This window comes from Gorilla gorilla, chromosome 6 (assembly GCF_029281585.2).
Source record: "Gorilla gorilla gorilla isolate KB3781 chromosome 6, NHGRI_mGorGor1-v2.1_pri, whole genome shotgun sequence".
NCBI lineage: Eukaryota > Metazoa > Chordata > Mammalia > Primates > Hominidae > Gorilla > Gorilla gorilla.
In genome coordinates, this window is record NC_073230.2 from 152,755,440 (window position 1) to 152,769,873 (window position 14,434).

The 14,434-nt window shown below is 42.6% G+C and overlaps 1 pseudogene; it reads right to left on the bottom strand.

Moving 5' to 3' along the window:
• Nucleotides 1-2,609: 2,609 nt before the first annotated feature.
• On the bottom strand, nucleotides 2,610-3,311 carry LOC101130035 (large ribosomal subunit protein uL24-like; annotated as a pseudogene).
• Between the last annotated feature and the right edge of the window lie 11,123 nt (nucleotides 3,312-14,434).

Sequence of the window (14,434 nt, forward strand, 5' to 3'; positions counted from 1 at the left end):
TGCATGTACATGGAGAAGTGGTGATAGCAGGTAGCATTTCTTTCCTTTTCTTTTTTTAAATGAAACTTCTATTAATATTCAGGGAGTCTAGTGTTTCTCAGCACATGGTTTAGGAAACAGCAGTTAAGAAATTGAGAGCTTATCCTAAAGGATGTGCAGAACCACAGAAAGCTTTTCAGTGAGAGATGAAGTGGCATGTTACCAAGATTAATTTGGTGTAGCTTTCAGATGAAATGAAAAGGGAGAAAATGAACACAAGGAGAAGACTATGGTAATAGGTCAAGGGTGAAGTGATGAGGACCTGAATTGGAGCAGTGGGTGTGTGACTGGAAAGAAGAAGAAACATATGGGAGGCAACACAAAGGAAGGATCTTCGGCTTCAATAGATAACTGAATGTGATGGGTGAGGGCAAGGCAGGAGTCATATGTTGTTCTGAGGTGTTGAGTCAAGGAAACACTTGAGACCATTGATGGAAATGGACCCATACACATAGACAGTGCTAGTGAGCTATAAAGGATGCTGAGCTTCATGTGGCTGTGGAGGTGATTATGTACAAGAGCTGCTGATGTAGGTACAAAAGTTGAGGTGAGAGTCAAGGCGGGGCATATCAGCTTGGGGAATTTGTATAGCTGCGCTTTGGGTGGTGGAGGGCTGGTATGAAGAGTGTGCAAACCTTATAGGCAGATTGGAGTTTCAAAAGAATACAGTGTGTGTAGTCAGAAGCCTTGATTTCTAGTTTTATCTCTGTCAGTAATTCTTTGTAGTTGTGGTCAAATTATTTATCTTGCCTGAACCTCCTTATATATTTAGGAACAATAAAAATGCCTGCCTCAAAGGATTGTTGTCAAGGTTGAATTTCGTAATGTCTGTGGAGTTGCTTTGTAAATTGTAAAGGGCTGTACCAGTTTTAGTTCTACTATGAGGGATAAATCAATAGAGGTGCAAACCTAAAATATAAATGTCAGATCCAGAGTTTAGTCCCAGAGTAAGGAGGCAGTGAGTAAAAAATCACTCTAGTTCATGCCAACAGACATGCCAGAATCCATGGAGCTGAACTACTATGGAGGAGGGAAGGAAGGGTCAAAGTGGCAAGTGGTTTGTAACAAGGACTTCTGAGAGCAATTATTAGGGATCTACTCATTGGGAATCTGAGGCATGAGGCCGTGGGCCACAGGTTGCTCAAAATGAGGTAAGAAATCCAAATCAGTAGGTCTGGGGCAGAAGACAAAGACATAAATTCCTGACGCTTAGAATGCCAAGAGCAGAACAGAAACAAAAGCAAGCCTCCTGTCAAGGCTAAGCAGGTGAATACACAGCAAGAATTAGCCACAGAATTGGGAGCAGAGCATACTTCAGGAAGTCCTTAATTAATATAAAACACAATTATTTTATAATCAATGCTAGCACTTAGTGTGTGTGTCAGGAATTATTTAATACAAGCTGTTCTTACAGCAACTTACAATGACTAAATCACTTATTCCTCTAACAACCCCGTTATCATTAGCATTCTTCAGATGAAGAAACTCAAACCCAGAAAAGCAAAGTAATTTGCCCAAGCTTACATAACTAGTAAGCAGCAGAGCCAGGATTTGCAGGCAGTGTCATTGGCCTCAGAGTCCAGCCCCTGTACTGCTATGCTGCAGTTGCCAGCATTGAGAAGTGGCTAGAAAATGCAGGTCACCCATCCCATCATCCACACTCCCATGGTTTGGGGGTGGTTATTTGTTAACCTCTGTTCTCTCTATCTCTATACTCCTGATACCCTTTTATGCCATTGATCAGTGTATTCGTTATCACTGAGTATTACTCCTAACACAAAGGATGGCTTGCTTTTCTTATTCTATTGGAATTAGACTTTTCCTCTATTATGGAGGCAGTATGATAGACAAATGTAGGGTGTACTTCAGGTTCAGAGAAGGTTGGATTTGAGTACTGGTTCTACTCCCTGGTGGCTGTGAACCCTTGGCTTTGTTACTTCAATCCTCTAAGCCCAAGTTCTGTCATCTGTTGTGATAAGCTAGTGTTGTACATGAGGAGTCTATGCACAGGCTTTGGAACTAGACACTTTGAGTCCTAGCTTGGCCATTTATTAGCTATGGGAGTTTGGGCAAATTTGAACTTTTCTGTTTTTCAGTATCCCCATCTATAAAATAGGATAATAGCAATTATACCTCCACCAGAGAGTTGTTGTGAAGATTTAATGGAATATTGGCATAATGCCTGAGACATGGTGAGTGCTCAACCAATCTTCTCTACAATTTATTTTTATATGGTTATGAATTTATAACACAGCTTATATAGGGCTATAATTCTGTGCAGTGGTGAGTACAATGCAAGGCACAGAGCAGGTCTACACTAAACACCATGTGTTATTATTATCTTCTTCTTCTTCTTTTTTTTTTTTCTTGAGACACAGTCTCACTATGTCACCCAGGCTATGCAGTGCAGTGGCATGATCACAGCTCACTGTAGTCTCAATGTCCCAGGCTCAAGCAGTCCTCCCGCCTCGGTCTCACCAGTAGCTGGGCCCACAGGCATGTCACCATGCCTGGCTATTTTTTTTTTTCAAGTTTCGATGAAAGCTTGTATACAAGATTCCTTTATTCCTTTATCCAATTGTTTCTTCCTTGTATTTGCCCCTTTCCCTTCCTACTTGCTAAGATTCGGCTTTCCGTTCAAGAATCTTTTTGCAGTCTTTGTCCAGTTTTAGCCTAGTGCTAACCACCTTGCTGGGGTGAATGCCTATGTGGACAGTTGTGCCATTAGCCTTTTCCTGCTGCACCTGTTCAATGTAGGTGACATATTTCTTCCTGTAAACCTGGACTACTTTGCCAATTTGCTGACCTTTGTAGTGCCTGTGTACAACCTGAACTTCATCATCCTTTCGGATGGTCATGGATTGAACATTGTACTTCTGTCTCAGCTCTTTGCAAAGAGAGGAAGACCTAATATTTCTGAGAATGTGGGAAAGTGCATTGAAATGCCTTTTGTGGTACTTGCTTCGATCAGAAGTCACAAAGGGATTGAACTCCACTTTGGCCACTGCCGCTGTGGTGATGGCCACAAAAGGGAAGAGCTATTTTTTTTATTTTTTATTTTTATGTAGAGACAAGGGTCTCCCTATGTTGCCCAGGCTGGTCTTGAACTCCTAGGCTCAAGTGATCCTCCCACCTTGACCTCCCAGATTGTTGAGACTACAGGCGTGAGCCACCGTGCCTGGCCTATTATCTTCTTATTTATCTTGACACACAGAGCGACAGCAGTCTGCAGTCTGCATTCTTCCCACTGATGGCCGATCCTCTGCATCCATCCTCAGGATCAATCTTCAGGGTTATGTCTCTTAAATTAAAAGACTGCTATGTATTGGAAATTGGAAACCATCATTCTCAGTAAACTATCGCAAGAACAAAAAACCAAACACCGCATATTCTCACTCATAGGTGGGAACTGAACAATGAGATCACATGGACACAGGAAGGGGAATATCACACTCTGGGGACTGTTGTGGGGTGGGGGGAGGGGGGAGGGATAGCATTGGGAGATATACCTAATGCTAGATGACGAGTTAGTGGGTGCAGCGCACCAGAATGGCACATGTATACATATGTAACTAACCTGCACAATGTGCACATGTACCCTAAAACTTAAAGTATAATAAAAAAAATAAAAAAAAAAAAAAAGACTGCTATGTATGCTTGAATCTAAAATTCAATCTTGTTACTGATTCCAAGATACTTAGAGAAAGTTTCCTAATAGAGCTATTGGCTGCAGGGCAGCATCTGCTCATTCCTTTCTGTTTTCTCATCTGAGGAATCTCTCTGCCCTTTGCACTCCATGAGGATTTCCACAGCTGGCCTCATTCCACAGGAAGAGCTTGAGGAGGCACAGTTCTGTTGGACACCTCTCCTTGCTGCTAGCTGGGTGATTCTTTGTAAGCCCCTCTCCTGAATATTACTACATACCCTACTTCATCCTCAAGCTCTGGGCAAGAAAATACACTTCTTTTTTAGTTGACTGTTAAATTTTTATCAAAATTAAAAAATAATTAGGTAAGATTGAAAAGAAGTCATCAGCCTTATCCTGCCATTCCCCACTTCTGACTTCTCAATTTAACTGTTTGAGCTGCATCTCTGCATTTTATTTAAAAACCAGTCAATCTAGCTAATTTTTTTCAGTTTTATATGTGTATTATTTCTTGTCATTTTACTGTGGAAGAGGAGCATTTGGTTTTTTTAGACCTCTTCTCTTCAACGCAAATACATACAAGACAAACACACATGTATTTCCTTTCTCCATATAATAATTATATCATAATTTCGGCATAGAGCAATATTCACTATGTACATGATTATAACTATGTTAACATTAATCATGGCTGAGTCATAGATTATTCTGTTATCACCAATTATTATGTTTCCTTTCTTTTTTTTTTTTTCTGGAAACAGCATCTCACTCTGTTGCCCAGGCTGGAGTGCAGTGGTGTGATCTTGGCTCACTGGGTTCAAACGATTCTCCTGCCTCAGCCTCCCGAGTAGCTGGAATTACAGGTGCATGCCACCATGCCCAGCTGATTTTTGTACTTTTAGTAGAGACAGGGTTTCACCATGTTGGTCAGGCTGGTCTTGAACTCCTGACCTCCTGATCCACCCGCCTCGGCCTCCCAAAATGCTGGGATTATAGGTGTGAGCCACAGCGCCCAGCCACTCCTCTATGTTTTTTTAAGTGTGTACTTTCTGTAGTTTTTCTTCTCTTTTTGTGTTACTCATGGGAGGTATTCTCTATCTCTCAACATTTTCATTAAAATTTTCATTTCTACTTAAATTTCTTATTTTAAAGAACATTTTATTCTCTGATGTTCCTTTTTCTTGTATGATGTGATGTTCTATTTGTTCTTATTTTATAGGTGCAATATCTTTTCTAATTTCTCTGAGGTAATGCGTTATGTGTATTTTGCAATATCTTTCTTTCCCCTGAGATTGTTTTTTGTGTGTTTATTTTTCTAACATTAGAGGTTTTTTAAATGACTGGTGCTTCTTAGCTCTTTGTTCACTTTCATAAATGAATCAAGAAACATTATCTAGAAGCACAGCATTCCCAGATGAAGCTTTGATGGGTGGGCTTCAGCATTTGGGTGGGGCCTCAGCTACTTCACTGTGCCATCTCTAAATACCACGACCCGTAAGTCTCTTCTACTGATGTGTCAGTATACTCAGAAAGAGACCTCCTAGTCTCTAGCCTGTCAGGTGTAAGCTGGCTGCCAGCATCCTGGGAAACTCAGAGAGGATGGGGCCTGGAGCGGGGATACAGAAGGAGTCTTAGTCAATGCCCCTGTTTTCACAGGACTCTTGGTCTTGGATACATGTGTCATCCCTGAGTATAGAGTGCTCTAGGTCAACTTTTCCTAGTTCCTGCTAAAGATAGAGTAACGGTAGCTCATTGACTTCAGGGATCTAACGGCTTCTGTGCAGACATTTTAACCAGCCTTTATTCAGCCTTATAATCTCGACTGTTTTTGAGTTCCTGAGGCTTCCTAATAATCTGTAGTATAAATTTGGGCATTAGGGCTACTGCACTTACAGTTTAGGTTTCTGTTTTCCTTGGTCTGCTAAGTTGGTTACCCATCCATCTGTTTTGCAAAACAGCATTTTGTTGCTGTCATCTCCAGTCTCTTTTTGATTATTGAAGGTTATATCTTTTGCAATTTCTTAGTTATCATTTTAGTGAGGCTTGGGAAGAAGCAGGTGTAAACTCATATGATAAAGCTCACGGGTAAATGGAAGTTCTTTGGGAGGTACTTCGGCACCATTCTCTGAGGGGCATGTGTAGGTTTACCAAGCACAGAAGACAGTTCTTTTCTTCTTTACATACATTTTCCTTCCTGACAGCAGCCAGACTTTTTTTTCCAGGATTTAACTCTTTTTTTTTTTTTTTTTTTAGCTGGATGAAACTGTAACCAGGGGTCCTGCTCTCTCCTATTCAGGTCCTTTTCTCTCTTATGCCAAAGAATCAGTTTGATTCTTTCTTCTTGAGATTTGAATCCTCAGAAGAACTAAAAACAGGTCTGAAAATATTTGGAATTTATCCATCTCCCATCCACAGCATTCTAACCAGATTCCTTCCTCTATTAGGCCATTCCTGGTTTTCTTGCCTTCTAGGTTCCAGAAACTGTCTTGGTTCCTATTGATTTCTAGTTTGGTTCTTCAGGCTTCCAGTCAATTCCATTAACTTCTGATAATGTTTCAATGAATGTCTCTTTTGTTTAAGTTAGCCGTAATTGTGTACAACCAAAGAACCACAATTGATGCAGAAACTCAGTAGTTTATTTGATTTTGAAACAATTTCTTATGTTTTGTAGTTTCAAGGCTGAGAAACAACAACAGAAAAAAAACAAATTTAGGTGTTTTTCTGCCAAAGTAATGGATTCCTTCATGATATGAATTCATATTTTCATGAAATAACTTTTGTGAAAGAATTAGAGGACTAGGACCCCAATATTAGTAAACTATTGCTGCAAAAAGCTATTGTGACAAAAACAATATATCAGCGGCAAGTGATAAGCATTTATTTCTTGCTCATGTATCTGTGGGTGACTGAAGTGGCTCTTCTTCAAGCTGCAGATTTGCAGATTGGCTGGAGCTGTTCTGTTCAATGCATTTAATTATGGGGCCAAGCCAGAAGGGCAGAAGCTATTCAGGTTATATCCTTATTAAAATAATGGCAAAAAAGTGATGTAGGGAAAGCCCAACTGCATATGTTAATTTCAAGCCTTTGCTCATGTCTCATCAAATATCGCATTGGCCAAAGCAAGTCACCTAGCCAAACTCACAGTGAGAAGACAGGGAACTCCACCTACCATGAGGCCATGTGATGTATGATGACAGATACCATTTCAGGGAAGTGAAGAATTTGGACAAATACTTCAATCTACCAGTCTTCCCTATTAATCACGATTATCCACATGCTTATATTCCCTCCAACTTCATCTAATCCTAATATCAGGCCAGAAAGTCCAGGATCTTGTGATATAAAGCAAATCTAGATGTGCTTTTCTTTGAGTCAGAGACCTATGAATAATAAAGACAATTTTACTGTTTACACTTAACATACAATTGTGGCATGAGAGCACAACAACAGAAATAAACACTTTCATTAGAAAGAGAAAGAGCGGTAGTCATATAGCAGTTACTGCTCAATAGTTGTTCCCAAAGCCTGCTGTACAAATATTTCTGGGTCCTTCTATCCTGGGGCAAGGAATGTTTCATGATTAAGTTTTAGTTATTTTCTTTAGGAGTGGCATCTTAATCTATTATTCTTCAAGCTCTTGGTTCTGCATACTGGAAGTCCCTCACTTTTCCATCCTTACCCAGCTTCTTAATTCTGGAAGACTGAAGACTCAGAGGTAATTTTGTGTGTGTGTGTGTGTGTGTGTGTGTGAGCAATAAAGCTATTTATTTCACCTGGGTGCAGGTGGGCTGAGTCCGAAAAGAGAGTCAGTGAAGGGAGATAGGGGTGGGGCCGTTTTATAGGATTTGGGAAGGTAATGGAAAATTACAGTCAAAGGGGGTTGTCCTCTGGTGGGCAGGGGCGGATGTCACAAGGTGCTCAGTGGGGGAGCTTCTGAGCCAGGAGAAGGAAATTCACAGGGTTAATCACTCAGTTAAGGTGGGGCAGGAACAAATCACAATGGTGGAATGTCATCAGTTAAGGCGGGGCAGGGCCTTTTCACTTCTTTTGTGATTCTTCAGTTACTTCAGGCCATCTGGGCGTATACGTGCAAGTCACAGGCGATGCGATGGCTTGGATTGGGCTCAGAGGCCTGACATTCCTGCCTTCTTATATTAATAAGAAAAATAAAAGAAAATAGTGTTGAAGTGTTGGGGCGGCAAAAATTTTTGGGGGTGGTATGGAGAGAGAATGGGCAATGTTTCTCAGGGCTGCTTCAAGCGGGATTGGGGTGGTGTGGGAACCTAGAGTGGGAGAGATTAAGCTGAAGGAAGATCTTGTGGTAAGTGGTGATATTGTGGGGTTGTTAGAAGAAACATTTGTCGTATAGAATGATTGGTGATGGCCTGGATACGGTTTTGTATGAATTGAAAAATGGAATAAGAGAAGGAGAAAAACAGGTATAAAAGGTCTAAGAATTGGGAGGACCCAGGACATCTGATTGGAGAGTGCCTAAGGAGATTCAGCAGAGTCCTGCCAGCAAAGATTATTTATTTACTTCAAGAGTTTAGAGTGGCAGTTTGGGGATAGCACCAGGAGATATCAGCTGTGATGGCTTGGAGAAACAGTGTAAACCGGCAGTGTAAACAAGAGCGGGGCATGTATGAGTAGTTGAGAACGGTGAATAGGAGTATGACTAGACAAAAGATAGTAGGGATGACAAGTTTTTTGGGGCACAGTCTAAGTTGGTCTGGTGTTGAATGAGACTGGGGCCTAATAAAAAGGAGCGTCTATACAGGAGCTTAAATGGGCTGTACCTTGTAACATTCTGAGGACAGGCCTGAATTCTGAGAAGAGAAAGTGGTAAAAGTATTGTTCAGTCCTTTTTAAGTTGGTGGCTGAGCTTGGTGAGGTGTGCTTTTAAAAGACCTTTAGTCCGTTCTAGTTTTCTTGAAGATGGAGGACCATAAGGGATATAAAGGTTTCACTGAATACTAAGAGCCTGAAAAACTGCTTGGCTGATTTGACTAATAAAGGCTGGTCTGTTATCAGACTGTATAGAGGTGGGAAGGCTAAACTGAGGAATTATGTCTGACAGAAGGGAAGAAATGACTGCGGTGGCCTTCTCAGACCCTGTAGGAAAGGCCTTTACTTATTCAGTGAAAGTGTCTATTTAGACTAAGAGGTATTTTAGTTTCCTGACTCAGGCATGTTGAGTAAAGCTAATTTGCCAGTCCTGGGTGGGGGCAAATCCTCCAGCTTGATGTGTAGGGAAGGGGGGGGGGGGGCCTGAATAATCCCTGAGGAGTAGTAGAATAGCAGATGGAACACTGAGAAGTTATTTCCTTGAGGATAGATTTCCACAATGGAAAGGAAATGAGAGGTTCTAAGAGGCGGGCTAGTGGCTTGTACTATAGCATAGCCTGCCTTTGCTGGTGTGTGGCGATTAGGTCTGGTGGAACTGCCATCAATAAATCAAGCGTGATCAGGGTGAGGAACAGGAAAGAAGGAAATATGGGGAAATGGGGTGAATATCAGGTGGATCAGAGAGAGACAGTCATGGGGGTCAGGTGTGGTATCAGGAATAATGTGAGAGGCCAGATTGAAGTCCGGGCCAGGAACAATGGAAAGAGTGAGTACAGCTGAAGGAGCCGGGGAGCAGAAAGTATACGTGTCAGGTATGAGGAAGAAAATAGATTTTGGAAGTTATGAGAAATGTACAGAGTGAGTTGAGCATAGTTTGTGATTTTTAGGGCCTGTAACAGTATTAAAGCAGTGGCAGCTGCTGCACGCAGACATGAGGGCTAGGCTAAAACAGTAAGGTCGAGTTGTTTGGACAGAAAGGCTACAGGGTGCGGTCCTGGCTCTTGTGTAAGAATTCTGACCGCACTAACCATGCCTAGGAAGGAAAGGAGTTGTTTTGTAGAAGTTGCTGGGGTTTGAGAGATCAGTTGGACACAATTGGCAGGGAGAGCATGTGTGTTTTTATGAGAATTATGCCGAGATAGGTAACAGATGAGGAAGAAATTTGGGCTTGATTGAAGTAATAGGGGCTGTCTGTGAAGCTTTGTGGCAGTACAGCCTAGGTAATTTGCTGAGCTTGATGGATGTCAGGGTCAGTCCAAGTGAAAGTGAAGAGAGGCTGGGATTAAGGGTGCAAAGGAATAATAAAGAAAGCATGTCTGAGATCTAGAACAGAATAATGGGTTGTAGAGGCAAGTATTGAGGATAGGAGAGTATATGGGTTTGGCACCACCGGGTGGATAGGCAAAACAATTTGGTTGATAAGGCGCAGATCCTGAACTAACTTGTTAGGCTTGTCTGGTTTTAGGACAGGTAAAATGGGGGAATTGTAAGGCGAGTTTATAGGCTTTAAAAGGCCATGCTGTAGCAGGCGAGTGATAACAGGCTTTAATCTTTTTAAAGCGTGTTGCGGGATGGGATCTTGGCGTTGAGTGGGGTAAGGGTGATTAGGTTTTAATGAGATGGTAAGGGGTGCATGATCGGTTGCCAAGGAGGGAGTAGAGGTATCTTATACTTGTGGGTTAAGGTGGGGGATAGAAGAGGAGGACGCAAAGGAGGCTTTGGATTGGGAAGAAGGGCGGCAATGAGATATAGCTGTAGTCCAGGAGTAGTCAGGGAAGCAGATAATTTAGTTAAAGTGTCTCAGCCTAATAAGGGAACTGGGCAGGTGGGGATAACTAAAAACGAGTGCTTAAAAGAGTATTGTCTAAGTTGGCACCAGAGTTGGGGAGTTTTAAGAGGTTTAGAAGCCTGGCTGTCAATACCCACAACAGTTATGGAGGCAAGGGAAACAGGCCCTTGAAAAGAAGGTAATGTGGAGTGGGTAGCCTCCGTATTGATTAAGAAGGGGGCGGGCTTACCTTCCACTGTGAGAGTTACCTGAAGCTCGGCATCCGTGATGGTCTAGGGGGCTTCCGAGGCGATCGGGCAGTGTCAGTCTTAAGCCGCTAAGCCGAGAAGATCTGGGAAGGAGTCAGTCAGAGAGCCTTGGGCCAGAGTTCCAGGGGCTCTGGGAGTGGCTGCCAGGTGAGTTGAACAGTCCGATTTTCAGTGGGGTCCCACACAGATGGGACGCGGCTTAGGAGGAATCCCGGGCTGTGGGCATTCCTTGGCCCAGTGGCCAGATTTCTGGCATGTGTAGCAAGCTCCTGGGGGAGGAGGTTCTGGAGGAACACATGGCTGCTGCGATTCAGGGGTTTGGAAGTTCTTGTGTGCTGGAAATGTGGCTGGGGTTTGTCTCACAATGGAGGCAAGGAATTGCAACTTTTTTCTGTTATTGTACACCTTGAAGGTGAGGTTAATTAAGTCCTGTTGTGGGGTTTGAGGGCCAGATTCCAATTTTTGGAGTTTTATTTAATGTCGGGAGCAGATTGGGTAATAAAATGTATATTGAGAATAAGACGGCCTTTTGACCTTTTAGGGTCTAGGGCTATAAAGCATCTCAGGGTTGCTGCCAAACGAGCCATGAACTGGGCTGGATTTTTATATTTGATGAAAAAGAGCCTAAATGCTTCTGATTTGGGATAAAGAAAAAGGAGCATTAACCTTGACTATGCCTTTGGCTCCAGCCACCTTTTTAAGAGTAAATTGCTGGGCAGGTGGGGGAGGGCTAGTCAGGGAACGAAACTGTAAGCCAGACCAGGTGTGAGGAGGGGAGGTGATAAAAAGATTATAGGGTGGAGGAGCAGAGGCTGAGGAAGAATTGGGACTAGCTCAGCCTGGAGAGGAGCAGCCTGGGGAGGAAGGGAGAGGTCAGATGGGTCTGTAGAAAAGGAAGATTAGAAAGACTCAGTGACGCTTGGGGTTGGTACTGAGGGGACAGGTGGGAGGGAAAGAAGGAAGATTTGGGACAAGTTGCACTGGGCACAGAGACTAGGAAGGGACTGATGTGTAAAAGAATGCCTGGACGTCAGGCACCTCAGACCATTTGCCTATTTTATGACAAGAATTATTTAGATCTTGCAGGATGGAAAAATTCAAAGTGCCATTTTCTGGCTATTTGGAACTACTGTCGAGTTTGTATTGGGGTCAAGCAGCATTGCAGAAGAAAATAAGGCATTTAGGTTTTAGGTCAGGTGTGAGTTGAAGAGGTTTTAAGTTTTTGAGAACACAGGCTAAGGGAGAAGAAGGAGGAATGGAGGGTGGAAGGTTGCCCATAGTGAAGGAGGCAAACCCAGAGAAAAGAGAGTGTAGAGACACGGAGGGAAGGGATTCGGGGGTTCTTACCCTCCCGAAAAGCGGGAAGGGGGGTCGGGGCATGGAAATAAGGGATTGGGGCACAGAGATAAGAGGTTGGGGCACAGAAATAAGGGATTGGGGCACAGAGATACAAGGTTGGGGCATGGAAATAAGGGATTGGGGGTTCTTGCCCCCTAGAAAAGCGGGATTTGCCGCTAAGGGTGAAGGAGAAGGGGTTGAGGGGTACTTGCCCCTCCCCCAGAAAAGCAGAAAAGGGGTAGAGACAAGGAGAGAAGGGGTTGGGGTACTTGCCCCTTCCCCAGAAAAGCGGGACTTGCCGCTAAGGGTGAAGGACCAAGGCAGGCATCCCTTCGTGGTCTGACACCTTTGAAACGTGGGTGAATAATCAGAGAGGCGTCCCTGCAATGATTAAAAACACCAAGGGAAGGCTGCCTTCCCAGTCTGTGACCGGCGCCGGAGTTTTGGGTCCACGGATAAAATGTGTCTCCTTTGTCTCTCCCAGAAAATGAAAGGAATTGAAATTAAGAGAAGGGAGAGAATGAAGAGTGGAAAGGAGAAAGTGGTTGAGGGACAGTGAGAGAGGTTGGAGAAAGAGAGTAAGAAGAGGCTGCTTACCTGATTTAAAATCGGTGAGATGTTCCTTGGGCTGGTCGGTCTGAGGACATGAGGTCGTAGGTGGATCTTTCTCACGGAGCAAAGAACAGGAGGACAGGGGATTGATCTCCCAAGGGAGGTCCCCCGATCCAAGTCACGGCACCAAATTTCATGCGCGTCCATGTGAAGAGACCACCAAACAGGCTTTGTGTGAGCAATAAAGCTGTTTATTTCACCTGGGTGCAGGTGGGCTGAGTCCAAAAAGAGAGTCAACCAGTAATTTTTTAAAATTATTATTATACTTTAAGTTTTAGGGTACATGTGCACAACGTGCAGGTTTGTTACATATGTATATGTGTGCAGCCTCAGCTTTTTTAAGACCAGGCTGCTGACACTTTTGCCAATATAATTCTCTCAGACATATTATGTGTTTTCTATGTATTTGATTCCATTTAACTCCATGTGCCAAAAACACACCACAATTCTGGGTCTTAAAAAAATGAAATAGGCTGGGTGTGGTGGCTCATGCCTGTAATACCAGCACTTTGGGAGGCCAGGGTGGGCAAATCACCTGAGATCAGGAGTTCAAGACCAGCCAGGCAAACATGGTGAAACCCCATCTCTACTAAAAATACAAAAATTAGCTGGGCATGGTGGCACATGCCTGTAGTCCCAACTACTCAGTAGGCTGAGGCAGAAGAATCGCTTGAACCTGGGAGGCAGAGGTTGCAGTGAGCTGAGATTGTGCCACTGCACTCCAGCCTGGGTGATAGAGTGAAACTCCATCTCAAAAAAAAAAAAAAATAGGCATACCATTACAGCCTTGCTATATTTTTGGAACACATACGAGTCCCAATGAACAGAGGTCTGTTGAGCCACAAAGACAGAATTATGGCCCTTTACCTAATTCCCAGAAATGGTTCCATTAGACCCAGATCCCTCCAATGAAGGAAACTAGGTTACTTCGAGGATAAATACTGCTATAATAACCACAAATGAGGTACATGAACCTTCTTCCAAGCCTTCGCCAAAGGGTTCTAGTACTACTTACTTGGTTTAAATAGCTGTGAAAAAATGCCCCAGACTTTCAGGAACTACTGGATGCTGCCTCTGAGGAAATACTATTTCCTGAGGATGACCAATTACCACTGCTTCCCCCTGTCAGAGAAAGGGCTCCTGAGACTCAAGAAACAAATTGGATCCTGTCCAGTTTGCCTCAAAATAGGTCAAACAGTTCCCTGAACCCATATGGTTGTCATTCTCCTGGTTCTTGAATGTATATTTGGCAACGATATTCTTAACAATTGATAGAAGTCCGTTTTCTGATAATTCAGAGAAGACATTCTCTTTCTTTTAAATGCCAGCCTCGAAAGTATTTAGAGAATATCTTCATATTTTTCCTTAGACTTTGATGCCTTAGAGTTTCTGATATCACATTCTTTCCTGAGTATTCACCTTGGGTCTTTTCCTCTGGGTGAGCTTGAACTGGTCAACATCCTTGTTGAAATGGTGCCCAGAATAGCATGGATTATTTCAGAGATGATATGAAAAGGGAATATGCTTGGGGATTATTAGTTCCTGGGAAAGAAGCATTATTAATGTAGCTAACGTGGAAGTTTGTGTTTAAAGATATATCATGTTACTCATTTTCAACTTATGAACAACTAAAGGTACAGAGATTTTTCACTTCATTTATTAACAAGACAGAGTTTTCCTATCCCATGCTTGTAAAATTGATTTTTAAAAATTTTTTAGGATAAAAAGTGACATATGTTCACTAAATGAAGTTGAAAATGTGAAAAAATGAAAAAAAAACCCGTCATCTATAAAAATAGGTGTATTTTCTCAGCAATGTTTGCTCTCCATGATTTAAAAAAATACAAGCACGATTATAAAATTGAACATACTAATTCTAAAATTATTCTTTTCTGATAGAAGTAATATACAATATTA